The 24,869-nt window shown below is 52.2% G+C and overlaps 1 long non-coding RNA gene and 1 pseudogene across 1 annotated transcript; both read left to right on the top strand.

The window, feature by feature from the left end:
• LOC138101859 (uncharacterized) overlaps window positions 1-24,869 on the top strand; it is a 678,931-nt pseudogene that overhangs the window by 648,139 nt on the left and 5,923 nt on the right.
• LOC138101905 (uncharacterized) lies at window positions 3,793-15,418 on the top strand. Its single transcript, XR_011147276.1, has 2 exons — window positions 3,793-3,914; window positions 12,925-15,418. It is a non-coding gene; the product is annotated as an uncharacterized lncRNA (long non-coding RNA).

Raw genomic sequence — 24,869 nt, 5'->3', positions numbered from 1 at the left:
GGAGTTGGGAGGGGCATGTGGGGGTTCCCTGTTTGTGGGACATCCCTGCTAGAGGAGGTAAAACTGGAAGGAGGGAGGTGTGGGGGAAAGGTGTTTTTAAAAGTCTTCTTCTCATTATCCTGCTCTGAGTTGTTAGCAATAAATTCAATTCATATCTCCAGTTTCGAGCCTGTTTTTCCTGTGATGGTGTTTGATGAGGGATCTCTCCTGGTCCTCATCTCAGCTCATGAGCCCTTTGTTAAATTTTCTGTCCCCTGTCCAGCTGTGGAGGGCAGGGAGAGAGCGGCTGTGGTGGGTGCCTGACATCGGGCCAGCGTCACCCCACTCCAATGGGACACGTTCCTGTGTGGCCCTGGGCTATGGTGCCACGGTTGCTGCTGCTTTTGTCTTCCTTATGATTTTATCTTTTGCATGAAATGCTTGTGAAGTGCCCCCGCTGTCCCTTGTGTCCCCTGGGCACCGACAGCCCCGGCCCTTGCCCTGCTCCCCCTCCCACGTTCCATCCCGGCTGGCGGAGCCTTGGAGCTGCCGTGGGGCTGCCCCGGGGGCTGCGGCCCGAGCCGGGGCCCCTTCCCAGTGCTCCCAGTCTGCCCATCCCGCCTGGAGCAGCCAGCGAGGGCTTCAGCTGGGGCGGCAGAGAGGCGCTGCTGGGGGGTCCCACCTCCGCTTGGCTTGGGTTGTTCTTCCCAAGCTGGGCATAAACGACTTTGGGAGTTTTGTGCCACAAATCTCTCCCCTCGTGCACTGAGCCAAAGGGGTTTGGGGCGGTTTTCCCTTTTTCGGGGAAATCAAAGCCATGCACTGATGCTCCGAATTAGGGGCGCGAGTAGCGAGGCTGCAGGGCTTGCCAAGGAGCCGGAGGCAGCCAACACGCAGGGCTGGGCAAGTCGGGCCGGGAGCAGCGGAGAGCTTTGTTTCCCTTCCCAGCTGAATGGCGGCTCGGGCCGGGCCCGTTCCAGGGCTGTTCCTCAGCTGCGGCTTTCCCCTCACGCAGCCCGGGGGGCGCTGGGAGCGCGGGGCGAGGCTGGGCCGTGTGCAGAGCCCGCCCCTCGCTGCGATTGGGCGGTGCTGCCGTCAGTCGTGGTTCTGGCGCGCTGATTGGTCGGAGCGGGGAGCAGCCCGGGCCCGGAGCCGCCGGCAGGGCGGCCGTGGCGCAGCAGAGGCGCCATTGGCGGAGCGTCTGTGCGGGCCCGGGAGCGGCGGCGGCGGCCGGAGCCCGGTGAGGCGGCGGCGGAGCTCGGAGGCGGCCCCAGCGCAGGTGGGAGCCGCGCTCGGTTCTGGCGGGGCTCGGCGCTGGCTGCGGGCGGAGGGGGCGGCAGGGGGCTGGGGCGGGTTCGTTGTGCCGTGTGGGCGCCGTGTTCGCCCTGGCGTGAGGGCGCTGCGGGAGCGGCTGCCCGCGCTCTCCTTGCCGCTGCTGCCTCGGCAGGAGCCGGTGCCGGAGCAGCGCTGGCTCGTCCCGGCTGCTGTGGGTAGGACAGAGGTGGCTGCCCCGTCGGCGGGAGTGTGCGGGAAAGCTCCCGTGGCCAGAGGTTTGTGTGCCCAGAGGAGCCGGAGGAGTCCTGTAAAAGGAACTTTATTCCTGGAGCAAGGGAGAGGCCACGGGGCATTTCCCGTGGGGTCTGTCCAAGTGTTGGAGGACGCAGCCTCCTTTTTATCCTGATTTCCCGGGCCGCATCTCCGTGTCCGTTTCCCCAAGGCTGAGGTCCTTGGAAGGTACAGACTTCCCGGTGCGCCTGCTGCATGTGCCCCTTAATGTGCACCCCCACTTTGTAGAACATCCGATATTCATGGCTCTGTTAAGGCTTTGTTGTTCTGGAAGTTCAGGAATTTCGCAGGACCTTGGCTGAGCAGCAGTTCGTGTCAATTAGTAACATTTTCTGAAATTTATGGTTTCTGTCGTTAGTTCCTTATCTCCAAGTCCCTGGCCCTATCTCCAATGGGATTCACAGCATCTGTTTCTAAAGACATGTTCAATTTTTTCCTTTGAATCCCCCCCTTCTTATTTTTTCAGTGCTTCTCTTTACAAACTTTAAAAATGCCTTAATCTGTTCTTCCTGGGCCTTCTTTGGTTTTGGGATTATTCTCAGTGACCTCATTCTGTGTCCTTTTGTAGCCGTTTCTGGGTCAGGAGGCCTGGCTGCCACCTGCATGCCCTTGATCCCCTGCTGAATGAGCTGCACTGAGCAAGGTGTGGTGCATGGTAAAAAGATGAGAGTTGCTGTAGCACCTGAGAGGAGAAACAGCATTCGTTTAACCCATGGTCTGCCAGGGAACCATGAAAACGTGTCCCAATCCTGTCCTTTCCACATTTGGAGCAGTACATGAACTGCTTTCTTCTTTCCTTTGTTCTCTGTTTCACCACTTTTCCTTGGCCATCTCTTTGCCAAGAGCATTTTGAGTCCTTTAATTTTCCACAACCTCCTGGTCCTTCTGCTGAAAGAGGATCTGATGCCATCCCAGGGTGAAATGTGGCATTGCTCATGGGAATGGATTGGTGGGTGAGAAGGTCAGGAGCTGGAGCTGTGTGCTTGGTTATGATTTGGAGGACAGCTTGTAATCTAATGATGCATTGAAATGATCACTGGGTTCTCTGGCACCTGGTATGAATTTGTTTGGGTTCCCAGGGGCTGCTCCATGGTGTTGTAGGATTTGTTCTGGTGGCCGTTCATTTTTTCCCCTTTTTTGGGCGCTCCCAAAAATGCCAGGGATGCATCAATTGACCGCTTTTCTCTGATTAAATCATCACATCCTTGGATTCCCAAGTGATTTCGCTGAACTTGTGGCAGCAAAAGCAGCCCAGTGGTCAAACCCACCCTGTATAACCCAGACAGTGCCAGCAGATGTTGGAGTGGGGAGAGGGATGATTCCCCCCCGCTTTTGTGAGTGAAGTTCTCCCAACATTCTCCGTTTGCTGTTTTCCTTTGCAGCTTCAGGGATTTCTGTTGCAGAGTCCGAGATGCTCAGTGTGGGCTCTGCCTTTAGCGATGCAAATTCCGTCTGTGCAGGGAGGCAGAGCTTGGGGTGAGGGGCAGAGGGAATCAGCCCAATTCCTCTGGCAGGCAAGGAGAGCCTGGGACATTGTGCACACTTCCCGCAGCAGAGTTAATTTGCATTTCTAAAGCTCCTCTGCTGGCTGCCTGGAAGGAAGCTTCTCTTCCAGGGCAGCCATCAGGTGACTCAAAGTGCCCCCCCAACAGGCAGCTTTCTTTTTTTTTAATGTTTTTTTAACTGTTTATGAGTTAAAGGGTCTCCTTTAAAGCTCTTCCAGTTTTCCAAAATGTAACCTAAACATGAACATTGAAAAACCCATTGCAAAATTCTGTCATCACTAACAGCCACGCACACACATACACAAAAAACCCCAAAGCAATAAAGATTTTTGCTGCTTCTTGTCCTGAGACTAAAAATTGACTCTCACACCCCTGGCCCAGACCCAGCTGACAATATCAAAGAAGGATTATTAAGAAAACGCCTTCTAATGTTGTAATCTTGTCACCAAAACTGTGGGAAGGACAAAAACTCTCCAACCACCTTTTTGGTGTATGAGAATCAAGGCTGAAGAAAATGAATGCAGAAGCTAAATTTTTAGCAATATAACATTGAACATTTATTAGTAGAACAAAGGCAAATCACAGCCTGGGGCGCTTGGCAATGTTGCCAGAGGCGCCCTCCATTCATTTTACTGTGGGCTTAAGTACTCTCCTGAACTGTTACATATTCATTAACCCAGAAAGGAATTTACACTTCCCTCCCCTTTCCCCTGTCCCGTTTCTGCCCCTTCCCCCAGCAGGACACCGCCTCATTCCTCTGGATCGCTTCAGAACTGCAGACAGGCCCCCTCTCTCCGGTGCCTCCGCAGTCTCCAGCCTCATTTGCAGCTGCCAGTTCCCTTGGGCGGTGTGAGCTCTGATGAGGTAACAATCTTCCTGGGATGCATGCGGTTTATCTTCTTTGTTTCTCTAAGATGTCTTGGTTCCTGGCTCTGTAGTTTCTCAGCTCAAAAGACATTTATTACCATGTGTTTATTAAGACATTTCTTAACATATTACAACTATTTCAAAGTTACAATTTACCTTAATCTCGTTTCTACTTAACTACATTTTACTGTAACGCTATTTCTACACAATCCATCATCACTTCTAAATGTTTGAATCATATCTGTGAAAGACAACATTTATCATTCACTCATTTATCACACCAGGGTAAGGAATTCCCAACATGGATTCCAGGGGAGATAATTGACTATCTGCCCTGGGTCTGGCTCTTCTTCTTGCCAAAGCCAATGGCAGCAGCCGTACCCGTGGCATCTTGGTTTCTCTCAGCAGCTTCAGAAGGTGTTTCTTTATTTCCCCATTCATTCTTTCCACCCGACCTGAACTCTGGGGGTGCCAGGGCGTTTGGAGGTCCCACTGTGTTCCTGAAGCAGCCAGAACACCCTGAACGATCTTTTCTGTAAAATGAGTTCCCCTGTCTGAGTCCATTGCTTCCACAATCCCGCATCTTGGAATTGTTTGTTCCAAACATGCCTTAAGAACTGATGCAGGGATTGCTGAAGCAGTCGGAAATGCTTCTGCCCCGCTGTGAGCTGCCATGCTGTTAGCAGAAGATATTGAAGCCTTCCTGCTCAGGGCATTTCAGTGCCAGGCTCTTCCAGGCACCCCCAGCTCGGCCCTTTGAGCTGAGCATGCGGGTGCTGAGCTGCGCTTTGTCTCCTTCCCTTTCCTTAAGAGCAGCGTGTCTTGTCACTCTTTTCCCTTCTGCTGCCCTTGCAGACCCATCCCTAAACACCTTTTCTCCCTCAGGCCAGGGAATGTCTGGTCAATCTCTCCTAGGCCGGCTCTGGAGCTCTGTCACTTGACTGCAGCCATGGGTTTCTTGCCAGCCCCGTGTCCAGGGCCGTTCAAACAGGAGGCTGGGTTCAACCCTTGCCCTGTCCTCAACTCTGAATCCTCCTGTTCCATCCAACAAGTTTCATTCTGTAAGAACCCAGCGGCTGCTCATCCATTTAGAGGCTCCTTTGGTTAACAAAGCTTTACCTTGATGCCAGGCTTGAACAGAGATTCTGCTGCTGTCAGTTTTCAGGCCTCAGTTCCCATTAAAGCCAGGGCTGCACAATTCTGCAGACAATGAGGCCACTCTCTGGCCACTGGGTGAAACATTTGAGCCCAGGAATTCCTTTGGGGTGGCCCTGATTAACATCCACATGCAATTCAAATGGTTTTTCCCTGTCTGGGAGGGCCAGGGCAGGAGGCTCAGTTAATCTGCTTTTGAAGCCTTGAAAATTGTGCTTTCCTTCTGGTGTCCATGATGGGGTTTCTTGCCTGGCAGGAGAGGAGAGTTGTAGGGAGAGATGCCTGGCTCCAGAAGCGCTGCCTTTAGCAGGGACTCAGTAAGAGGCTGTAACCCCTTCCTTGCCTCCCTTGGAACAGGGTATTGCTTTTAGACACCACTTGTCCTGGATGCTTCAGAGGAATTTGGAGAGGCTCCATATCTGATTTTCCCTATTTCCCTGGGGCTGCCCACACTTCTGGGTTCCCTTCAGCAGAGGCCTTCGCAGACATCTGACGCAAAGGTCCAGCAGCATTAGCCTCTGAATCTCCTTTTACAATATGAATTTGCATTCCCACTTTAGCCACCAAATCCCTTCCCAGTAAATTGCAGTCACAATTAGGAAAAAACAGAAATTGATGCACTTCAAACCTGTGGATGCTAAAAGGCAGGAGCAGAGAAATTTTCCAGCTCTGTAGCATTTGTGAAGTTTTCCTTTTTCATGCTTTAGCTGAGAAACAGAAGTCCAGCTTCTCACAGCTTCTCTGTGAAAGCCTTCATTGTCATGCAAACTGGATGGACAACAGTTTGCAAGAATGTAAACCTGCTAGTTGTTGTGAGAACTCTGAAATTGTTTCCAGTCTTGTGAGAATTATATTTAGAAATGGGTGTTTTACTGCTCAGCCCATCACCTTGAGAGGTGGTGAATGAATAAACCAATCATGTAATTTCTTTATTGTGAACTACACTATAAAATATGAGCTATTAATTAAATGAGGTCTCAGCTCTGCTTTAGCCATGTCTTGTAACCTGGATCTATGTCGTGATTCACCGTTCTCTAGGGAATAACAGCGACACAAACCCATCCCCCACATCTACTGATAGTGGTTGAATAAAACACACCTGCCAATCTTTCCCACTTATTGCCTGAATAATCAAGGAACTTCTTGACAATTTCCCCCCTTAGGTCTCAGATTCAGAGTGGATCGAGAGGCCCCTGTGTCCATCAGGAGTGGCCTCGTCTCGATCCAGATGCGCCCTGAATGTTCTCAAGGGCTCTGGTGCGGTGGGTCCCTGGTCTGCTGGGAGCTCTGCCAGCCCTGACAATCCATGTCCATGTGGGGTGGACTTGCTGGTGCTGAGGGTGCTGCTGTCTGTGCTTGCAGTGTCCTTCTGGCCTGCAGATGGACCCCTGATTCCTTGCCAGGGGCTGTTTGGGTGGGCTCTGCCGTGCCGAGGAGGGCAATGCCTGTGCCAGGTGCTTGTGGCCGCCGCCGTCCCCTGGGTGCTGGGGCCCCCTTGGGCCCTGCGGTTCATCCCTGGGGGGCTGTAGAAACTCTGCCATGGCCTTTGCCTTCACCTTGGCCTTTTGCTCATCCCTTCTTGCATTCCCCTGCTGAGCCTTTCTGGCCAAGTGCTGCAGGGGCTTCTTGTGCCTCTCCTGCAGCCCCCTCAGTGCCCATGGGTGCTCATCCTCTGACAGCTGCTGAGCTTTCTGCAAAATCATTCGTTTCTCCAGTGACCCAAACAAGATCGATAAAAGAAAATCCTGATCCTTCCACATCCCGCAGCCTCCTGGGGGCCGGGGGCCACTGCTGGCCCTGCCCGGGGGGTGTTGGGGTCAGGCAGTGCCCGGTGCTGAGCCCCGGCTGCCCCACAGCCCCGGCCCGGCCCCACAGCTCCCCACAGGCCCCCAGCCCGTGCTGCCCTGTCCTGCTGCTCCCCACCACAGAGAAACACCCTGAAATCCTGAGCTTCTTTTTCTTTACTGTCCCGGAAAGCAGGGATGCAAAGGAGGTGGAGCTGGCCGTGAGGATAAGAGGGTTTTGGCCCTTTTGGAGGATAAGATTAGGGAAGGTGCTGTAAAACATCCCAGTCCTCACTTTTTTCTCTTCTTCCTCTTTTCCATCTTCCTTTTCCTTTCTTACTACATAGATTCCTCCTGCTGCTGTTTGCCTTAACCATATTCCTGCACACTCCCTTCAACCAATCCCTTCCCAGCACACCAACACCATCCGTCCCCTGTTGCTGAGACCCCTTCTCAACTTCCCTTTTTACCTGTGCTGGGTGTCCATGTCCTTAATTAGCTCTGGGAGAATGTGCAAACTGCCTCAACATTGTCCCCTTTTGTATAGGAAACGATGTCCATGGTTCTGTTCAGGCTTTGTTGTTGTTCTGGAAGTTGAGGAATTGAGCAGGAGCTTGGCTGAGCAGCAGTGTGTGTCAGTCAGTGCCATTTTGTGGAGCTGCTGGTTTGTGCTGTCACTTGCTTGTGTGCAAGTGCGTGTGGCTGTGTCCGAGCAGATTCAGAGCATGTGTTTGTAAGGAGCCATTGCTGTTCTTCCTTCCATGGGGGTCTCCTGTGTGCCGGTTTCATCAAATTTAGAAATATATCCTCTGAGAGAAGGCACAACCACCCCTCGCCCACCAGGTTCGGGAAAAAATAAATTTTTCTCAAAGGAAAGTGAAACAGATAGAACCTATTTATTTAACAAACAAACAGGGAAAGGATAATAATGCTAAATAATAAAACCTCTCAATCTGCCGAGAGAAACCTGGGAAAATTTCAGAGTCCTTCCGTAGATCTCTCTCTTCCCCTCCTTGGAACTGGGACAGGGTGGTGGGCCCACCTCCAGGGCCAAGGCCGCAGTGGAAAATCCTCCCAATGTATTCTGATGTTGAAACCGCCCAGCAGAGAAAAAAGGGATAAAAGAAAAAAGTCCCAGAAAAGACAAACGTTCAACTCTCCAAAGAAAAAACGGAGGAAAAAAAACTGCCGAAAGGTGGCTGGAAAGAAAAGCAAGCCGGGTGCTTCCCTTCCCTCTCGCTCTCCTGCCGCAGCTGAAAAAGAAGTCTCTATCTCTCTGTGACCTTGAACAAGCTGCAAACTGCTTTGAAAAAGTTTTGCTCAGTTTTTCTTTCCCCCTCTCAGGCTCAGTTTAAAGGCACAGAAAGGTACAAAAATTAATTTCTGGGCATAGGGCAGCGATATGGGATACACATCATAAAGTCACCTCAAGACATTCCACCCCTTATCCCGTATCGTTGGCTCAATGCCCAAACTAATGTATTTTAATTCTACACACACACATTAATACATAAACATATATATATACACAGCTATGTACAAACAGTGACAGTGACACTCAGCAAGCAGTGGTATACAGGCATTCCACATTACGGTGGTTCTCACCCAACAATCAGATCTCCCTGTGGTACACAACGTGTTGTTCCATCTTTCTGCATTACTCAGATGTGCAACCAGGTCCCTGAGCAAAGACAACCCCACGGATGGGTTTGTCTGTACTCGAGGCAGAATTCATCCAATCAGGCTTTCCTAACAGACCTCTGACCTGCACTACTGGGACATTATCTCCATCTAGTGTATGCAGGGGTTTGGATTGGGCTGGACCAGCTCTATTGGTGGAACCTCGGGTGTTAACTAACCAGGTGGCCTTTGCCAGATGCTGCTCCCAATTTTTGAAAGTTCCCCCCACCCAGTGCCTTCAAGGTGGTTTTCAACAATCCATGGCACCATTCCACTTTGCCTGCAGCTGGTGCATGGTAAGGGATATGGTACACCCACTCAACGCCATGTTCGCTAGCCCAGATGTTTATAAGGCTGTTCTTGAAATGAGTCCCATTATCGGACTCGATTCTCTCAGGGGTACCATGCCTCCAAAGGACTTGCTTTTCAAGGCCCAGGATGGTGTTCCGGGCAGTAGCATGAGGCACAGGGTAGGTCTCCAGCCATCCAGTGGTGGCTTCTACCACTGTGAGCACATAGCGCTTGCCTTGGCGGGTTTGAGGCAGTGTGATGTAATCAATCTGCCAGGCCTCCCCATACTTGTATTTGGACCATCGCCCACCATACCACAGGGGCTTCACCCGCTTGGCCTGCTTGATCGCAGCGCATGTCTCACAGTCATGGATGACCTGGGAGATACTGTCCATGGTTAGATCCACCCCTCGGTCTCGTGCCCACTTATAGGTGGCATCTCTGCCCTGATGGCCTGAGGCATCATGGGCCCATCGAGCTAGGAACAACTCTCCTTTATGTTGCCAATCCAAGTCTATCTGGGACACTTCTATCTTTGCAGCCTGATCTACCTGCTTGCTGTTTTGGTGTTCCTCATTAGCTCTACTCTTGGGGACATGAGCATCTACATGGGGGACTTTCACAACTAGCTTTCTTACTCGGGCAGCGATGTCTTTCCACTCTTCAGCAGCCCAGATTGGTTTTCCCCTACGCTGCCAATTAGCTTTCTCCCACTTTTCCAGCCATCCCCACAGAGCATTGGGTACCATCCATGAATCAGTGTATAGGTAGAGCTTTGGCCACTTCTCTCTTTCAGCAATGTCCAGGGCTAGTTGAACAGCTTTGAGTTCAGCGAGTTGGCTCGATCCACCTTCTCCTTCAGTAGCTTCGGCAACCCGATGTGTGGGACTCCATACGGCTGCTTTCCACTTTTGTTTTATCCCTACGATTCGACAAGAGCTGTCAGTGAAAAGAGCATAGCGTGTGTCTTCTGATGGCAGCTGGTATGGTGGAGCTTCTTCAGCACATGTCACTTGTTCCTCTTCATCAGTGAGACCAAAGTTTTCACCTTCAGGCCAATTTGTGATTATTTCCAAAATCCCAGGGCGATTCAGTTTTCCGATACAGGCGCGCTGCATGATGAGAGCAAGCCATTTGCTGCATGTGGCATGGTGGGTAGAGGGAACCTTTCCTTTGAACATCCACCCCAGCACCAGTAGTCAGGGTGCCAGGAGGAGTTGTGCCTCTGTGCCGATTACCTCTGAGGCAGCTTGGATTCCTTCATAAGCTGCCAAGATTTCTTTCTCTGTGGGAGTGTAGTTGGCTTCAGACTCTCTGTAGCTTTGGCTCCAGAAACCCAGTGGTCGACCTCGAGTCTCACCAGGCACCTTCTGCCAGAGGCTCCAGGACAGACCATTGTTCCCGGCTGCAGAGTAGAGCACGTTCTTCACCTCTGGTCCTGTCCTGACTGGGCCAAGGGCTACGGCGTGAGCAATTTCCTGCTTGATCTGGGCAAAGGCTTGCTGCTGTTCAGGGCCCCAGTGGAAATCGTTCTTCTTGCGGGTAACCAGGTAGAGAGGGCTCACGATCTTGTTGTACTTGGGAATGTGCATCCTCCAGAAACCTGTGGCACCTAGGAATGCTTGTGTTTCCTTCTTGTTGGTCGGTGGAGACATTGCTGTGATCTTATTGATGACCTCGGTGGGAATCTGATGCCGTCCATCTTACCATTTCACTCCCAGGAACTGGATCTCTTGAGCAGGTCCCTTGACTTTGCTCTTCTTGATGGCAAAACCAGCTTCCAGGAGAATCTGGACGATTTTCTCTCCTTTCTCAAACACTTCTGTTGCGGTGTTCCCCCACACAATGATGTCATCAATGTACTGCAGATGTTCTGGGGCCTCACCCTCTTCCAGTGCAGCCTGGATCAGTCCATGGCAGATGGTGGGACTGCGCTTCCACCCCTGGGGCAGTCGGTTCCAGGTGTATTGCACGCCCCTCCAGGTGAAGGCAAACTGAGGCCTGCACTCTGCTGCCAGAGGAATGGAGAAAAAAGCATTGGCAATGTCAATAGTGGCGTACCACTTCACTGCTTTGGACTCCAGCTCGTACTGGAGCTCCAACATGTCCGGCACAGCAGCGCTCAATGGTGGAGTCATTTCATTCAAGCCACGATAGTCCACAATCTCCATTCCCCGTCAGACTTGCACACAGGCCAGATGGGGCTGTTGAAGGGTGAGTGGGTCTTGATGACCACCCCTTGGCTCTCCAGCTCATGGATCATCTTGTGGATGGGAATCACAGCATCTCGAGTTGTCTGGTACTATCGACGATGCACTGTCAAGGTAGCAATGGGTACAAGGTAGCAATTGGGAAGTTGTTCTTCCCTTTTCAGAAGGCCTACTGCAGATGGGTTCACTGATACTCCAGGAAGGGTATTCAATTGCTTAATGCCCTCTGTCTCCACAGCAGCTATTCCAAAAGCTCACTTGAGTCCCTTTGTGTCTCTGAAATACCCGCTTCGGAGGAAGTCTATGCCCAAAATGCACGGGGCCTCTGGGCCAGTCACAATGAGATGTTTCCTCCACTCATTTCTAGCCAGGCTCACCTCAGCTTCCAACAGTGTCAAATCTTGTGATCCACCTGTTACAGCAGCAATAGAAACAGATTCTACCCCCACATGCTGCGATGGGATTATTGTACACTGCGCACCAGTTTCAACCAAGGCATCATATTTTTGTGGTTCTGATGTACCAGGCCAAGGAATCCACAGAGTCCAAAAAACACGGTTTTCCCTGGCCTCTATCTGGCTAGAGGCAGGGCCCCTCTATGCCTGGTTATCCTTCTTTCCCTGGGCCTGCATCTTAGAGGTTCCTTCATGGGAATCAGACATGTCATCATCTTTTCCATCATTTCCAGCAGTTTGGCTACAGGCAACTGGGGCTACTTCCTTTTTGGTAGAACTTCCTTTCTGAGACTTGTGCTCCTTCAATTCACGCACTCGTGCTGCCAAAGCAGAAGTAGATTGTCCACCCCACTTCCTCATGTTTTCCCCACTGTCACACAGGAAATCCCACAGCTCTCTTGGTGGGAGGTACTTTCTCTCTGGAGAACGTCTGCGTTTGGTATCAGAATCTCTGATCTGTACTGTAGAGATTTGGAGAAGGCCCTCTTTGATCTCCTTCTTAATCTCCTGGAGACTCTTCTCCATCTTATCCTCCATTTTCTGCACATGTGTTTCCACAGCTGCGATTTTTGCATGTGTTGGGCCATGCACAGAATCTGCATATACTCTGAGCTTCACTGCCATATCCTGCATGGTCTTATTTGCACCATAGTCCGGTTTCATTATTGCTAAAGCAGAAGCGTATTCCTGTGGCCCGAGCCGTATGAGTTTTTGCCACATGAATGGATTAACTCTAAGCCGGTCTGGACTCCTCAATCCTGGGTCATCTGTGAAGACAATCTCTACCACCCCTAGTTCTCTCAGGCGCTGCGTCCCTTGTTCCATGGTCTTCCACTGGATTTGCTGCATGTAGAGATCATCTCCACACAGACATCTATCCCTTGTGCCATTCAAAACCCATCTCCAGAGACTGGCAGAGTCAGCCCCCCTTATCATCGCTTGGTCGAGATAGCTGGATCATGTGACAGGGATCCCAAATGCCTCGCTTCAGCACCATCCAGCATCACATCATCACCTGCAGCATCCCAAATACGGACCATCCAATTTATTATGGATTCATCGGACCGTCGGGTGTAATCCTTTCTTAGGCTGTGAAGGTCCTTTATGGACATGGACTCAGCAATGGTTTCTGTGCCTGAGTCAGGTGGTGGTTTTGAGGTTCCTTCTCCTGCATTATCCTCATCTTTCACTGGGCAATCGGTTTTGGTTGTGTGTTTTTTCCTCGTGACAGGAGCCACTGTCAATGGCTTAGACTCTCCATCTGGTTTGGGCTTCTGTCTGGTTTGGCTGCAGTCTGTGACTGGGGTGTCTGCAGGCTTTGCTGATTCATCTTCCTGCCCCTCTACCTGCTGCAGTGTGCCATAGGCATATGCCAAAGCCCAGCATATTGCAAAAACCTTTTCTCAGAATTTTCATTGTATTTCTCTTTCAGATATTTCCCCACCTCAGCTGTTTTCTGAATTTATTCAGATGGGAAATCCCAAACTATTGGGTCAGAGAATTTCTTCAGGATTTGGCCTATATCCTCCGATTCCCCACACCACTCAGCATTTTCCACCTCTGGGTCAGGTGTCTCATTAGTCACCCTGGAAATCTGAGCTCTCATTGTAGACAAGCTGTGAATTACATGGGGGGAGATTACCAGATTAAATACCAGGAGGATGGTGTCTTTAACATCTAGGAGAAACTGAATACTCTCAAAAGATAACCTATCAAATTTAAAGGGAAGGGAAACCCTGTCTCCTCCTCCTCTAACAATCTGGGTGCAATTACTAATAAATTCCCAAAACAGGCTACTGAAGCTAGGACTGGGGTTAGGATGGAGAAACCACATATCATACACACTTTGAACAGCTGCCTGTACCTCTGTCAGCTTCTTATAAATCATTATCACTGAGCACAGCGAGATAGAAATCCTGATTCATCTCCCTCTGTAGAATTTACATATGAATTTGGCCAAACTGGTACACAGGGACAAGATTGGAGCAAGTTGTGGATAGGCAAACAACCCTGGGGACCAAAAAAACACCAGTACCTCAATGAAGCCTAAGGACCAGAAAGACATGAGTACATCAAGCCAGAGAGACATTATGAACTCAACCAACATGGTGACTACTTTACCCAAACACAGAATAAATAAATTCAAACCAAAATGTAATTAGCACAGGTTTTCACTTTCCTTCGAGCCACGCAGTTGGGCACCACTAAATTTCTGACGGTTTGGCCAAATTCAGAAATACATCCTCTGAGAGAAGGCAGGTCACCACCCCTCCCTCACCAGGTTTGGGAAAAAATAAATTTTCCTCGAAGGAAAGTGAAGGAGATAAAAACTATTTATTTAACAAACACACGGGAAAAGGAAAATAATGCTAAATAATAAAATCTTTCACTGTGGAGGAAAAACCTGGGAAAGTGTTAAGAGTCCTCCCTGTGGTCTCCTCGGAGCTGGGGCTTGGCCCAGGGCCAGGCCCTCTGTGCCCGCTGGAAAGTCCTGATGTGCTCTGATATTGAAGCAGTCCAGCAGAAAAGATAGAAAATCCAAAATTCCAGGGGAGGGGAAAAAAAAGTTCAACTCTCAGTCTCCCTTCGGAGAAAAAGCTGAAACTGGCCAAAAGCTGCCGGGAAGCAGCAAGCCGGGTGCTTCCTCGCTCCCCTGCCGCAGCTGGAAAAATAGTCGCTATCTCTGTGTGACCTTGAACAGGCTGCAAACTGCTTTGGAAAAGTTTTGCTCAGTTTTCCTTCCCCCTCTCAGGCTCAGTTTAGAGGCATAGAAAGGCACAAGAATTAATTTCTGGGCATAGGGCAGCGATATGGGATACACATCATAAAGTCACCCCAAGACAGGGGGGTTTTGACACTCCCAGACCCCCAAAATTCCAGGGAAAGGGGGGTTGAGCACTCCCAGAGCCACAAAAAGGTGGAAAAAGAAGAGTTTGAGTACCCTCAGTCTCTAAAAATCCTGGGATCGGGGGGTCTGGGCACTCCCAGCACCCTCCAAAATCCTGGGAACAGGGCAGTTGAGGAAAATCCAGAGCCCTAAAATCATGGGAAAAGAGGAGTTTGGCTACTGCAAACCCCGAAAATCGTGGGAAAGGGGAACAACCCTGAAAGAACAGGAGATTGGGACAATGCCCTTCCCCCAAAAAATCCCCAAATGATGAGGAAGGAGTGGGAGAAGGGCCCGGAGAGAGGAGCAGAAGGAGGCGGGATTAGGAAGGAGGAGGAGCGGGAGGAGCGATGGAGGAGGAGGTGGGGGAGGAGGAGCGGGAGGAAGAGGAGCGAGAGAGGAAGAGGAGCAGGAAGAGGAAAAGCAGCAGGGGAAGCGCGGGGTCGGAGCCCGCTCTGTCCGCTGCAGCCCCGGGAGCATCCCGCAGGTGAGCGGGGAGGGGAAGCTCGCCCCAAATCTCTCGGGGGGTCTGTAAGAGACGGTCCGAAGATCCCTCATCTGCCTCACGATCATCGCCAGGGACAGAGACTGAACACAGGAGGCCTGGCCTGGCTGAGGTGGAGTGTCTGGAAATTGATGCAGGTCACAATGGACTGCACCGTTCTCGCTGCCCAGGCGGGAAGGACTGCGCTGAAGTGGAAAGGAACGACCTGTCCTGTACACCTGTCCTGTACCTGCTTCCCAAAGCAACGGGCCCCATAACAACGGCTGTAGGTTTCCCCAGCTCTTGGCCAGCTGCCTCTCGCTTCTGAAAAGGACTATGAAGGGACTTTCTAAATTAACCGAGACGAGATCTCCCCACGGAAAGAAGACGAATCTATTGGCAGGAGACCACGAGGACTTTGTCTCATCCGTTGGTAGCTATTCCCCCCCCCTTCTTCCTCTCTACTCTTTGTTTTCTTTATCTCTCTCTCTCCTCTATCGCATTACTGTGTTGTGGGCACTTAATAAAGGTGCACTCTTCTGATTAAAACTGAAATCCCTTGTGTCCTTTTACACTCTGAGATCGATAAACCAACCATCACCACCCTCGCTTCTATTAGCAGATCGTGACGGGGTCCCCGAGCGGCGTTTTCTCTTGGGGTGTGTTTGGAGCTCACAGCTTCCAGAATGGAGCCCCAAATCTCTTTGTGGGTCCCTGGGAGGGTTTCATTTTGGGGCGGGGGAGGGGGGGCGATGTTTGGATCCTGCATGACCCCAAAGCTGAGCCGCAAATGGCCCTTTGGGGGATATTTTGGGGGCTCCGTCCCGGTGCTGGGGGTGGGAGGGGGAAATCGGTCTTGGGGCCTCCCAGGAAAGCGGTGGAGGGGAACACCGGGAGCCCCGGGGTGGGGTGAGGGGAGAGGGGCGATCCCGGAGCTGGGGGACCCCCGGCAGCCTGGAGATGGGGTGAGCCTGGATAAGGGGGGACCGTGGGATCGCTGTAAGCCCAGAGTAGATAATCAGGGGAGAAGGGACCCCTGGGACCCCTAAAATCCCTGGATCATCCCTGAGTGGGATCCCAGAGAGGGGGGACCCCCAGGAGCCAAAGGACCCCAATGAGGCCAGGGAAAGGAGAGCCCCAGAACACCAAAGTGGAGAGATCAGAGAGGGGGAAGTGCTGAGAGGGTTTTTTGGGCTGAATTGTGGTGGTTTGGGGTTTTTATGGACACAAAAGCCCCGGAGACTCCCAGAGATGGACCTGGGCAGGAGGAACCCCCAGCCCAAGGCGCTCACCCCTTGTTTCTCCCCCCAGACCAGGATTTGTCATTCCCAAGGTGTGGCCGGATGGAGGAGGAGGAAAAGCCCCGGAGATGCCGCACAAGGAGGAGGTGCTGCAAACACAGCCCAGAGAGATCCAAGGAGGAAAGAGCCCCCCTGTTTCGGGAAGGCAGCCGGAGATCCAGGCGGAGCTCGGAGCTGGGGGAGAAGCCTCAGGGTGGGGAGAAGCCCCACAAGTGCTTGGAATGTGGGAAGGGCTTCAGATGGAACTTCAGGCTGAGGGAACACCAGAGGATCCACACTGGGGAAAAGCCCTATGAGTGTGGGGAGTGTGGGAAGGGCTTCAGCCGAAGCTCCACCCTTATCCGGCACCAGGTCGTCCACACTGGGGAGAGGCCCTATGAGTGTGGGGAATGCGGGATGGGCTTCAGAGACAGCTCCCAGCTCAGGGAACACCAGAGGATCCACACTGGGGAAAAGCCCTACGAGTGTGGAAAATGTGGGAAGAGCTTTAGGCAGAGGCCCCACCTGATTCAACACCAGGTGATCCACACCGGGGAACGGCCCTATGAGTGTGGGGAATGTGGGAAGAGCTTCGGCCGGAGCTCCAGCCTGATTCAACATCAGATGATCCACACCGGGGAGAGGCCCTACGAGTGCTCTGAGTGTGGGAAGAGGTTTCAGACCAGCTCCGATCTCCTCGTACATCAGCGCATTCACACGGATGAGAGGCCCTTCCGCTGCCCGAGCTGCGGGAAGGGCTTCAATCAAAACTCCCATCTCATCACCCACCAGCGCATCCACACTGGGGAGAGGCCCTATGAGTGTCCACAGTGTGGGAAGAGCTTCTCCAGCAGCTCAAACTTGACCAAACATCAACGGAGGCACCGCTAAGGGAAGCCCTGCGAGTGCCCCGAGTGCGGGAAGAGCTTCGTGCGCTGCTCCAGCTCCATCCCCCGTGGGAGGATCGGCGTTGGATGATCCCCAGTGACCCTCGTGGGGCAGAGGCCTGGTGACCCCCGTTCCAGGTGATCCCTGCTGGGTGGGGGGAAGGTGTTGGAGAGATTTCTTTGCCTTCTCCTTGTGCTGCTGGGATTTGGTTGGTAATAAATTCCCTCCCTGATCCCAGGCTGGGTCTGTTGTGCCTGTGCTGGTGCTCTAACGCTGTCCTTGTCATTAATTGTGTTCTTCCCTGATGGTGAAGACGTTCAGATTTTTTCTAGGAGAAAAAACAAGGCGAATGTGACTTCATGCTTCTCAGCCTCCTGTTAGGTGTTTATTAATTGTTATCTAAGGAGTACAAGCCACTGGCATGGAGAGGCCCTATGAGTGTGGGGAGTGTGGGAAGGGCTTCACCAGCAGCTCCAACCTGATCCAGCACCGGGTGGTCCACACCGGGGAAAGGCCCTATGAGTGCTTGGATTGTTGGAAGAGCTTCAGGCAGAGCTCCGACTTTAGGGTCCACCAGCGCACCCACACTGGGGAGAGGCCCTACGAGTGTTCTGAGTGTGGGAAGAGGTTTCAGAGGAGCTGCAGTCTCCTTGAACATCAGCGCATTCACACGGATGAGAGGCCCTTCCGCTGCCCTGACTGTGGGAAGGGCTTCCAACGAAACTCCACCCTCACCCTCCACCGGCGCATCCACACCGGGGAGAGGCCCTACGAGTGTCCCGAGTGCGGGAAGAGCTTCTCACACAGCTCTCACTTGACCCAACACCAACGGAGGCACCGCTAAGGGAAGCCCTGCGAGTGCCCTGAGTGCGGGAAGAGCTTCGTGCACTGCTCCAGCTCCATCCCCTGTGGGAGGATCGGCGCTGGATGATCCCCAGTGACCCCCGTTGGGCAGAGCCCTGGTGACCCCTGTTCCGGGTGATCCCTGCTGGGTGGGGGGAAGGTGTTGGAGAGATTTCTTTGCCTTCTCCTTGTGCTGCTGGGATTTGGTTGGTAATAAATTCCCTCCCTGTGCCCAGGCTGGGTCTGTTGTGCCCGTGCCGGTGCTTGGGGCAGGTTCTCTCCTGCTCCTTCTCTCAGCTCCCAGGCCTTTCCTTGTATTTCCTGTCCCTGTGCAGTAACAGAGTGTTGGAGAATGGAATTATTGGAATCAATAAAGGAGCTGTGCAAGCTATTGAGCTGGAGGTTTTTGGGCCTGTGTGTGTGAGACACTTTCCGTGGGAAAGTCTCTATAAAGCTGAACAGTTTCAGCCTGAGAAATTTCAGGGAGTAACGTACTTGCAGGTGTGATATCTAGGAGTATAAGGGAGGCAAGGGCAAAATTCTTTTGACCATAACAAGACTGTGGAAAACTGCCAATGTAGTCCGATTGTGTAGAAATAGAAATATGTCCTGATAAGCATTAAGCCACTTAGGAGCTAACAAGCTGGTATACTATATGAGTGCCTTTAGACTGCTAATAAATGGCAGTGTATTTTTCAACCATATTGGCTGGTGTCTGTTTTTCTCCCCCCGCCGGGGATCTGAGCTCCCCGTCCCGCCGCGGCTTCCGACATCTGGCGCCCGAACACGGCACACCGAACTTGGAACACCGAACTCGGAACTTGAAACGCGGAGCACGGGACTCGAACACAGAACTCGGAATTTGGACTGGGACTGGTATTTTATTCCCTTTGACCTGGCGGGAGCCTAATGCGGTGCCGGGGCAGCGCCGGCGGGTGTGGAGGGTCGGCCGACCTCCAGCCTGGACCACCCTAACATCGGTGGTTCGCCGTTTGGCTGCTAAAGGCTTGCCTGGACGCTGCAGTACCCTGATAATTGAGGCGCGCAGAGACGCGGGTGGTATCAGGGTAGTCCACGGGTTTTACGGTTTTTGGTACGCAGTTCGCGGGTGGTTCGCGATTCGCGCTGGATCGCGGTTTGACCGCGGTTTTTGTTTTCATGCTGGGTCGCGGGTTCGTGCTGGTCGCGGGTACGGTTCGCGCTGGACGCGGGTTCGCGGGTTATCCGCGGGTAATAGTTTCGCGCAGAGACGCGGGGTTTTCGCTTTGGATGCGGTTTGTGTTTCGCGCTCAGTCGCGGGTTTGTGGACGCGGTCATGGAAACTCAGGCAGCCTTTAATGTATTTTTACGCTTTTTAGAAAAGCAGGGAATTAAGGAGATAAAGCTTTATAAGGAACTAGTTAATCCAAGATCGTTTAAAATGAAAGCTACAGAAACAAGAGCTCCCAAATTCACCTGGAGAGCAGTAATTAGTACTTTCTCAGAAGTAAAAACAGGAAAGACAGTTGCCGCGGTTGCCATAGAGACTGTAGAGAGCGGCAGCACGGGCTGTAGCAGCTCCGCGAAAGTATCAGACGCGGGACTTACAGAGCAGCAGCCAGAGACCGCGGCGGAGTTCGGGGTAGCGCGGTCCTTCGGGCTGGCCACGAGAAAAGCCATTAAAAATACAGCAGCGCGCATTAGCTCATTGCGAGAGTTACTAAACCCGGCAGAGCCAGATGTTAACTCTCCGACGGCCAGAAGAGTAATGGCCGCGAGAGCGGGAGCACAGACACCAGACCCAGGGGGCGGGGCGCGGGTGGGCCAGAGAGACACCGGCAGCCCCGGTGCCTGGCCGAAAGCAGCAGCCCGGCCAAAAGCGGCGGAGGGTGACCCCCCCGCACCGGACTGCGGGACAGCCGGCAGCAGCGCGGCTTTTACAGTTTCGTCGCCTGCAATGCCAAAGCCGGCCGGGGCGACCCGAAAACAGCCCCAAATGAAAGAGAAGTACCAACAAGTAATGCAAAAACTCATCAAAACGCTTGCTAACTTATCTATACTAAGCATTTTGCAGGTGTTCTTTACAGCAGATGTCCTGTGTTCAAAAGCATCACATCAGTATCCTACAGTTGTTAACCCCTTCACAGTTCCTGCTCTGGGAACGAACGTGGACTGCAACACTGCAGAATGTCCTGCAACAACAGGGACAAGTCATCGCTACATCACTGACCAGAGAGGTGCCCAGCAAAGTGGTGCCATGCTACAGGACCCCAAAACGAGACAGCACAGTCAGCATCAGCTCCTGAGGAACGTGATGCCACTACCATAACAGCTGGGACTCTGAGACCTGTCCCGAGGAGCCTTGAGAGAGGCTGAGACGTGGCTGAGTGAAGGAGCTGAGGACTTGCCAGATCCACCACTCTCCATAGCAGGAGAAATAATGAGACTCTGGGGCGATAATAACAGCTGCCCTGGGTGGTTGCTAGTGACTGGTGGTGGGTGTTGGGGAACTCTTTTCAAAGACAAAACTAAGAGAAATAATTGCATGAATTTTTGGGTATATTGCAAAAAGTTTTTGAGTATAACATCAAACTCAGAAGTAAAGTGAAAAATTGTTTTTTTTGAATGTCTTGAAATAAGAGTAATTTTAAGTTCTGTTAAGTTTACGTGATGTTAAGGTTAATTTCTGTTAAGGTTAAGTTGTGTAAAGTTTAAGTAATGTTAAGGCTAATTCATGCTAGGTTTAAGTGTTGTTAAGTTTAAACAAAGTTAACTTTAAGTTCTGTTAAGTTTAAGTTCTGTTAAGTTTGAGTTCTGTAGAATTTAAGTGATAAGGTTAAGTTGCATAACGTTTAGGTAGTGTTAAGGTTAATTCGTGTTAAGTTTAAGCAAAGTTAAGTAAAGTTAATTTTAAGTTCTGCTAAGTTAAGTTGTGTAGAGTTTAAGTGATGTCAAAGCTGCGCAGCCATTAGGTTTAATATAGCCTTGCACGTGCTTAATAAGTTAAGTGTGTATTATTAATGTTAGACATGTAATAATATAAAGTTAAGTAGCTATTCATCTTCTGCTATTGGGCCGCAGCCACGGCTGGGAAAGGTTTAAAGGTTTATGCTGTTTAAGTCTTTCTAATCATTTTTCTCCTTTCACTAATAGATAAGTGAGTTACATCAATTAACTGCATAATTATAGAAGAAGACAGTCTCAACTTAGAGGGATACTTAAAGTTATTAAGTTTAAAATTATAGCTAGTTTTATTTGTGTAGCATTTGATTACTGTAGAACTGGCAGTGTGTTCACCTTGCCTCCCGATGCTTGCAGTAGATAATATACAAAGTCACTACATCTGTGACCCCTCCAGTATTGCTTGCACAAAAGAAAAACGGGGAATTTGTTGGAGAATGGAATTATTGGGATCAATAAAGGAGCTGTGCAAGCTATTGAGCTGGAGGTTTTTGGGCCTGTGTGTGTGAGACACTTTCCGTGGGAAAGTCTCTATAAAGCTGAACAGTTTCAGCCTGAGAAATTTCAGGGAGTAACGTACTTGCAGGTGTGATATCTAGGAGTATAAGGGAGGCAAGGGCAAAATTCTTTTGACCATAACAAGACTGTGGAAAACTGCCAATGTAGTCCGATTGTGTAGAAATAGAAATATGTCCTGATAAGCATTAAGCCACTTAGGAGCTAACAAGCTGGTATACTATATGAGTGCCTTTAGACTGCTAATAAATGGCAGTGTATTTTTCAACCATATTGGTTTGGCTTCTGTTTTTCTCCCCCCGCCGGGGATCCAAGCTCCCCGTCCCGCCGCGGCTTCCGACAGCAGAGGGCAAGGACAGAGCGGTTTATGGTGTCTCCCGGCATCCAGGCAGGGCCAGCCCAGCCCTGGGAGTTGGGAGGGGCATGTGGGGGTTCCCTGTTTGTGGGACATCCCTGCTAGAGGAGGTAAAACTGGAAGGAGGGAGGTGTGGGGGAAAGGTGTTTTTAAAAGTCTTCTTCTCATTATCCTGCTCTGAGTTTGTTAGCAATAAATTCAATTCATATCTCCAGTTTCGAGCCTGTTTTGCCTGTAACGGTGTTTGATGAGGGATCTCTCCCGGTCCTCATCTCAGCTCATGAGCCCTTGGTTAAATTTTCTGTCCCCTGTCCGGCTGTGGAGGGCAGGGAGAGAGCGGCTGTGGTGGGTGCCTGATACTGGGCCAGCGTCCCCCCACTGCAATGGGAAATGTTCCTGTGTGGCCCTGGACTATGGGGCCACTGTTGCCGTTGTTTTTGTCTTCCTTATGATTTTATCTTTTGCATGAAATGCTTGTGAAGTGCCCCCGCTGTCCCTTGTGTCCCCTGGGCACCGACAGCCCCGGCCCTTGCCCTGCTCCCCCTCCCACGTTCCATCCCGGCTGGCGGAGCCTTGGAGCTGCCGTGGGGCTGCCCCGGGGGCTGCGGCCCGAGCCGGGGCCCCTTCCCAGTGCTCCCAGTCTGCCCATCCCGCCTGGAGCAGCCAGCGAGGGCTTCAGCTGGGGCGGCAGAGAGGCGCTGCTGGGGGGTCCCACCTCCGCTTGGCTTGGGTTGTTCTTCCCAAGCTGGGTATAAACGACTTTGGGAGTTTTGTGCCACAAATCTCTCCCCTCGTGCACTCAGCCAAAGGGGTTTGGGGCGGTTTTCCCTTTTTCGGGGAAATCAAAGCCATGCACTGATGCTCCGAATTAGGGGCGGGAGTCGGGAGGCTGCAGGGCTTCCCAAGGAGCCGGAGGCAGCCAACACGCAGGGCTGGGCAAGTCGGGCCGGGAGCAGCGGAGAGCTTTGTTTCCCTTCCCAGCTGAATGGCGGCTCGGGCCGGGCCCGTTCCAGGGCTGTTCCTCAGCTGCGGCTTTCCCCTCACGCAGCCCGGGGGGCGCTGGGAGCGCGGGGCGAGGCTGGGCCGTGTGCAGAGCCCGCCCCTCGCTGCGATTGGGCGGTGCTGCCGTCAGTCGTGGTTCTGGCGCGCTGATTGGTCGGAGCGGGGAGCAGCCCGGGCCCGGAGCCGCCGGCAGGGCGGCCGTGGCGCAGCAGAGGCGCCATTGGCGGAGCGTCTGTGCGGGCCCGGGAGCGGCGGCGGCGGCCGGAGCCCGGTGAGGCGGCGGCGGAGCTCGGAGGCGGCCCCAGCGCAGGTGGGAGCCGCGCTCGGTTCCGGCGGGGCTCGGCGCTGGCTGCGGGCGGAGGGGGCGGCAGGGGGCTGGGGCGGGTTCGTTGTGCCGTGTGGGCGCCGTGTTCGCCCTGGCGTGAGGGCGCTGCGGGAGCGGCTGCCCGCGCTCTCCTTGCCGCTGATGCCTCGGCAGGAGCCGGTGCCGGAGCAGCGCTGGCTCGTCCCGGCTGCTGTGGGTAGGACAGAGGTGGCTGCCCCGTCGGCGGGAGTGTGCGGGAAAGTTCCCGTGGCCAGAGGTTTGTGTCCCCAGAGGAGCCGGAGGAGTCCTGTAAAAGGAACTTTATTCCTGGAGCAAGGGAGAGGCCACGGGGCATTTCCCGTGGGGTCTGTCCAAGTGTTGGAGGACGCAGCCTCCTTTTTATGCCGATTTCCCCGGCCGCATCTCCGTGTCCCTTTCCCCAGTGGCTGAGGTCCTTGGAAGGTACAGACTTCCCGATGCACCTGCTGCATGTGCCCCTTAATGTGCACCCCCACTTTGTATAACATCCGATATTCATGGCTCTGTGGAGTCTTTGTTCTTCTTCTGGAAGTTCAGGAATTTCGCAGGACCTTGGCTGAGCATCAGTTCGTCCAATTAGTAACATTTTCTAAGACTGATGGTTTCTGCCCTTACTTCATTATCTCCAAGTCCCTGACCCTATCTCCAATGGGATTCACACCATCTGCATGCAAAGAAAAGTTCGGGTTTTTTTCCTTTTAATCCCCACTCTTCTTATTTTCTCAGTACTTCTCTTTACAAGCTTTAAAAATGCCTTAATCGGTTGTTCCTAGGCCGCCTTTGGTTTTGGGATTATTCTCAGTGACCTCATTCTGTGTCCTTTTGCAGCCCTTTCTGGGTCAGGAGGCCTGGCTGCCACCTGCATGCCCTTGATCCCCTGCTGAATGAGCTGCACTGAGCAAGGTGTGGTGCATGGTAAAAAGATGAGAGTTGCTGTAGCACCCGAGAGGAGAAACAGCATTGGTTTAACCCATGGTCTGCCAGGGAACCACGAAAATGTGTCCCATTCCCATCCTTTCCACATTTGGACAGTACATGAGCTGCTTTCTTCTTTCCTTTGTTCTCTGTTTCACCACTTTTCCTTTGCCATCTCTTTGCCAAGAGCAGTTTGAGTCATTTAATTTTCCACAACCTCCTGGTCCTTCTGCTGAGAGAGAATCTGATGCCATCCCAGGGTGAAATGTGGCGTTGCTCATGGGAGTGGATTGGTGGGTGAGAAGGTCAGGAGCTGGAGCTGTGTGCTTGGTTATGATTTGGAGGACAGCTTGTAATCTAATGATGCATTGAAGTGATCAATGGGTTCTCTGGCACCTGGTATGAATTTGTTCGGGTTCCCAGGGGCTGCTCGATGGTGTTGTAGGATTTGTTCTGGTGGCCGTTCATCTTTTCCCCATTTTTGGGCGCTCCCAAAAATGCCAGGGATGCATCAATTGACCGCTTTTCTCTGATGAAATCATCACATCCTTGGATTCCCAAGTGATTTCGCTGAACTTGTGGCAGCAAAACCCACCCAGTGGTCAAACCCACCCTGTATAACCCAGACAGTGCCAGCAGATGTTGGAGTGGGGAGAGGGATGATTCCCCCCCGCTTTTGTGAGTGAAGTTCTCCCAACATTCTCCGTTTGCTGTTTTCCTTTGCAGCTTCAGGGATTTCTGTTGCAGAGTCCGAGATGCTCAGTGTGGGCTCTGCCTTTAGCGATGCAAATTCCGTCTGTGCAGGGAGGCAGAGCTTGGGGTGAGGGGCAGAGGGAATCAGCCCAATTCCTCTGGCAGGCAAGGAGAGCCTGGGACATTGTGCACACTTCCCCCAGCAGAGTTAATTTGCATTTCTAAAGCTCC

The sequence above is a fragment of the Aphelocoma coerulescens genome, unplaced genomic scaffold (genome assembly GCF_041296385.1).
Source record: "Aphelocoma coerulescens isolate FSJ_1873_10779 unplaced genomic scaffold, UR_Acoe_1.0 HiC_scaffold_56, whole genome shotgun sequence".
NCBI lineage: Eukaryota > Metazoa > Chordata > Aves > Passeriformes > Corvidae > Aphelocoma > Aphelocoma coerulescens.
The sequence above is the reverse complement of the archived record's forward strand: the minus strand, read 5'-3'. Positions and strand labels throughout refer to the sequence as shown.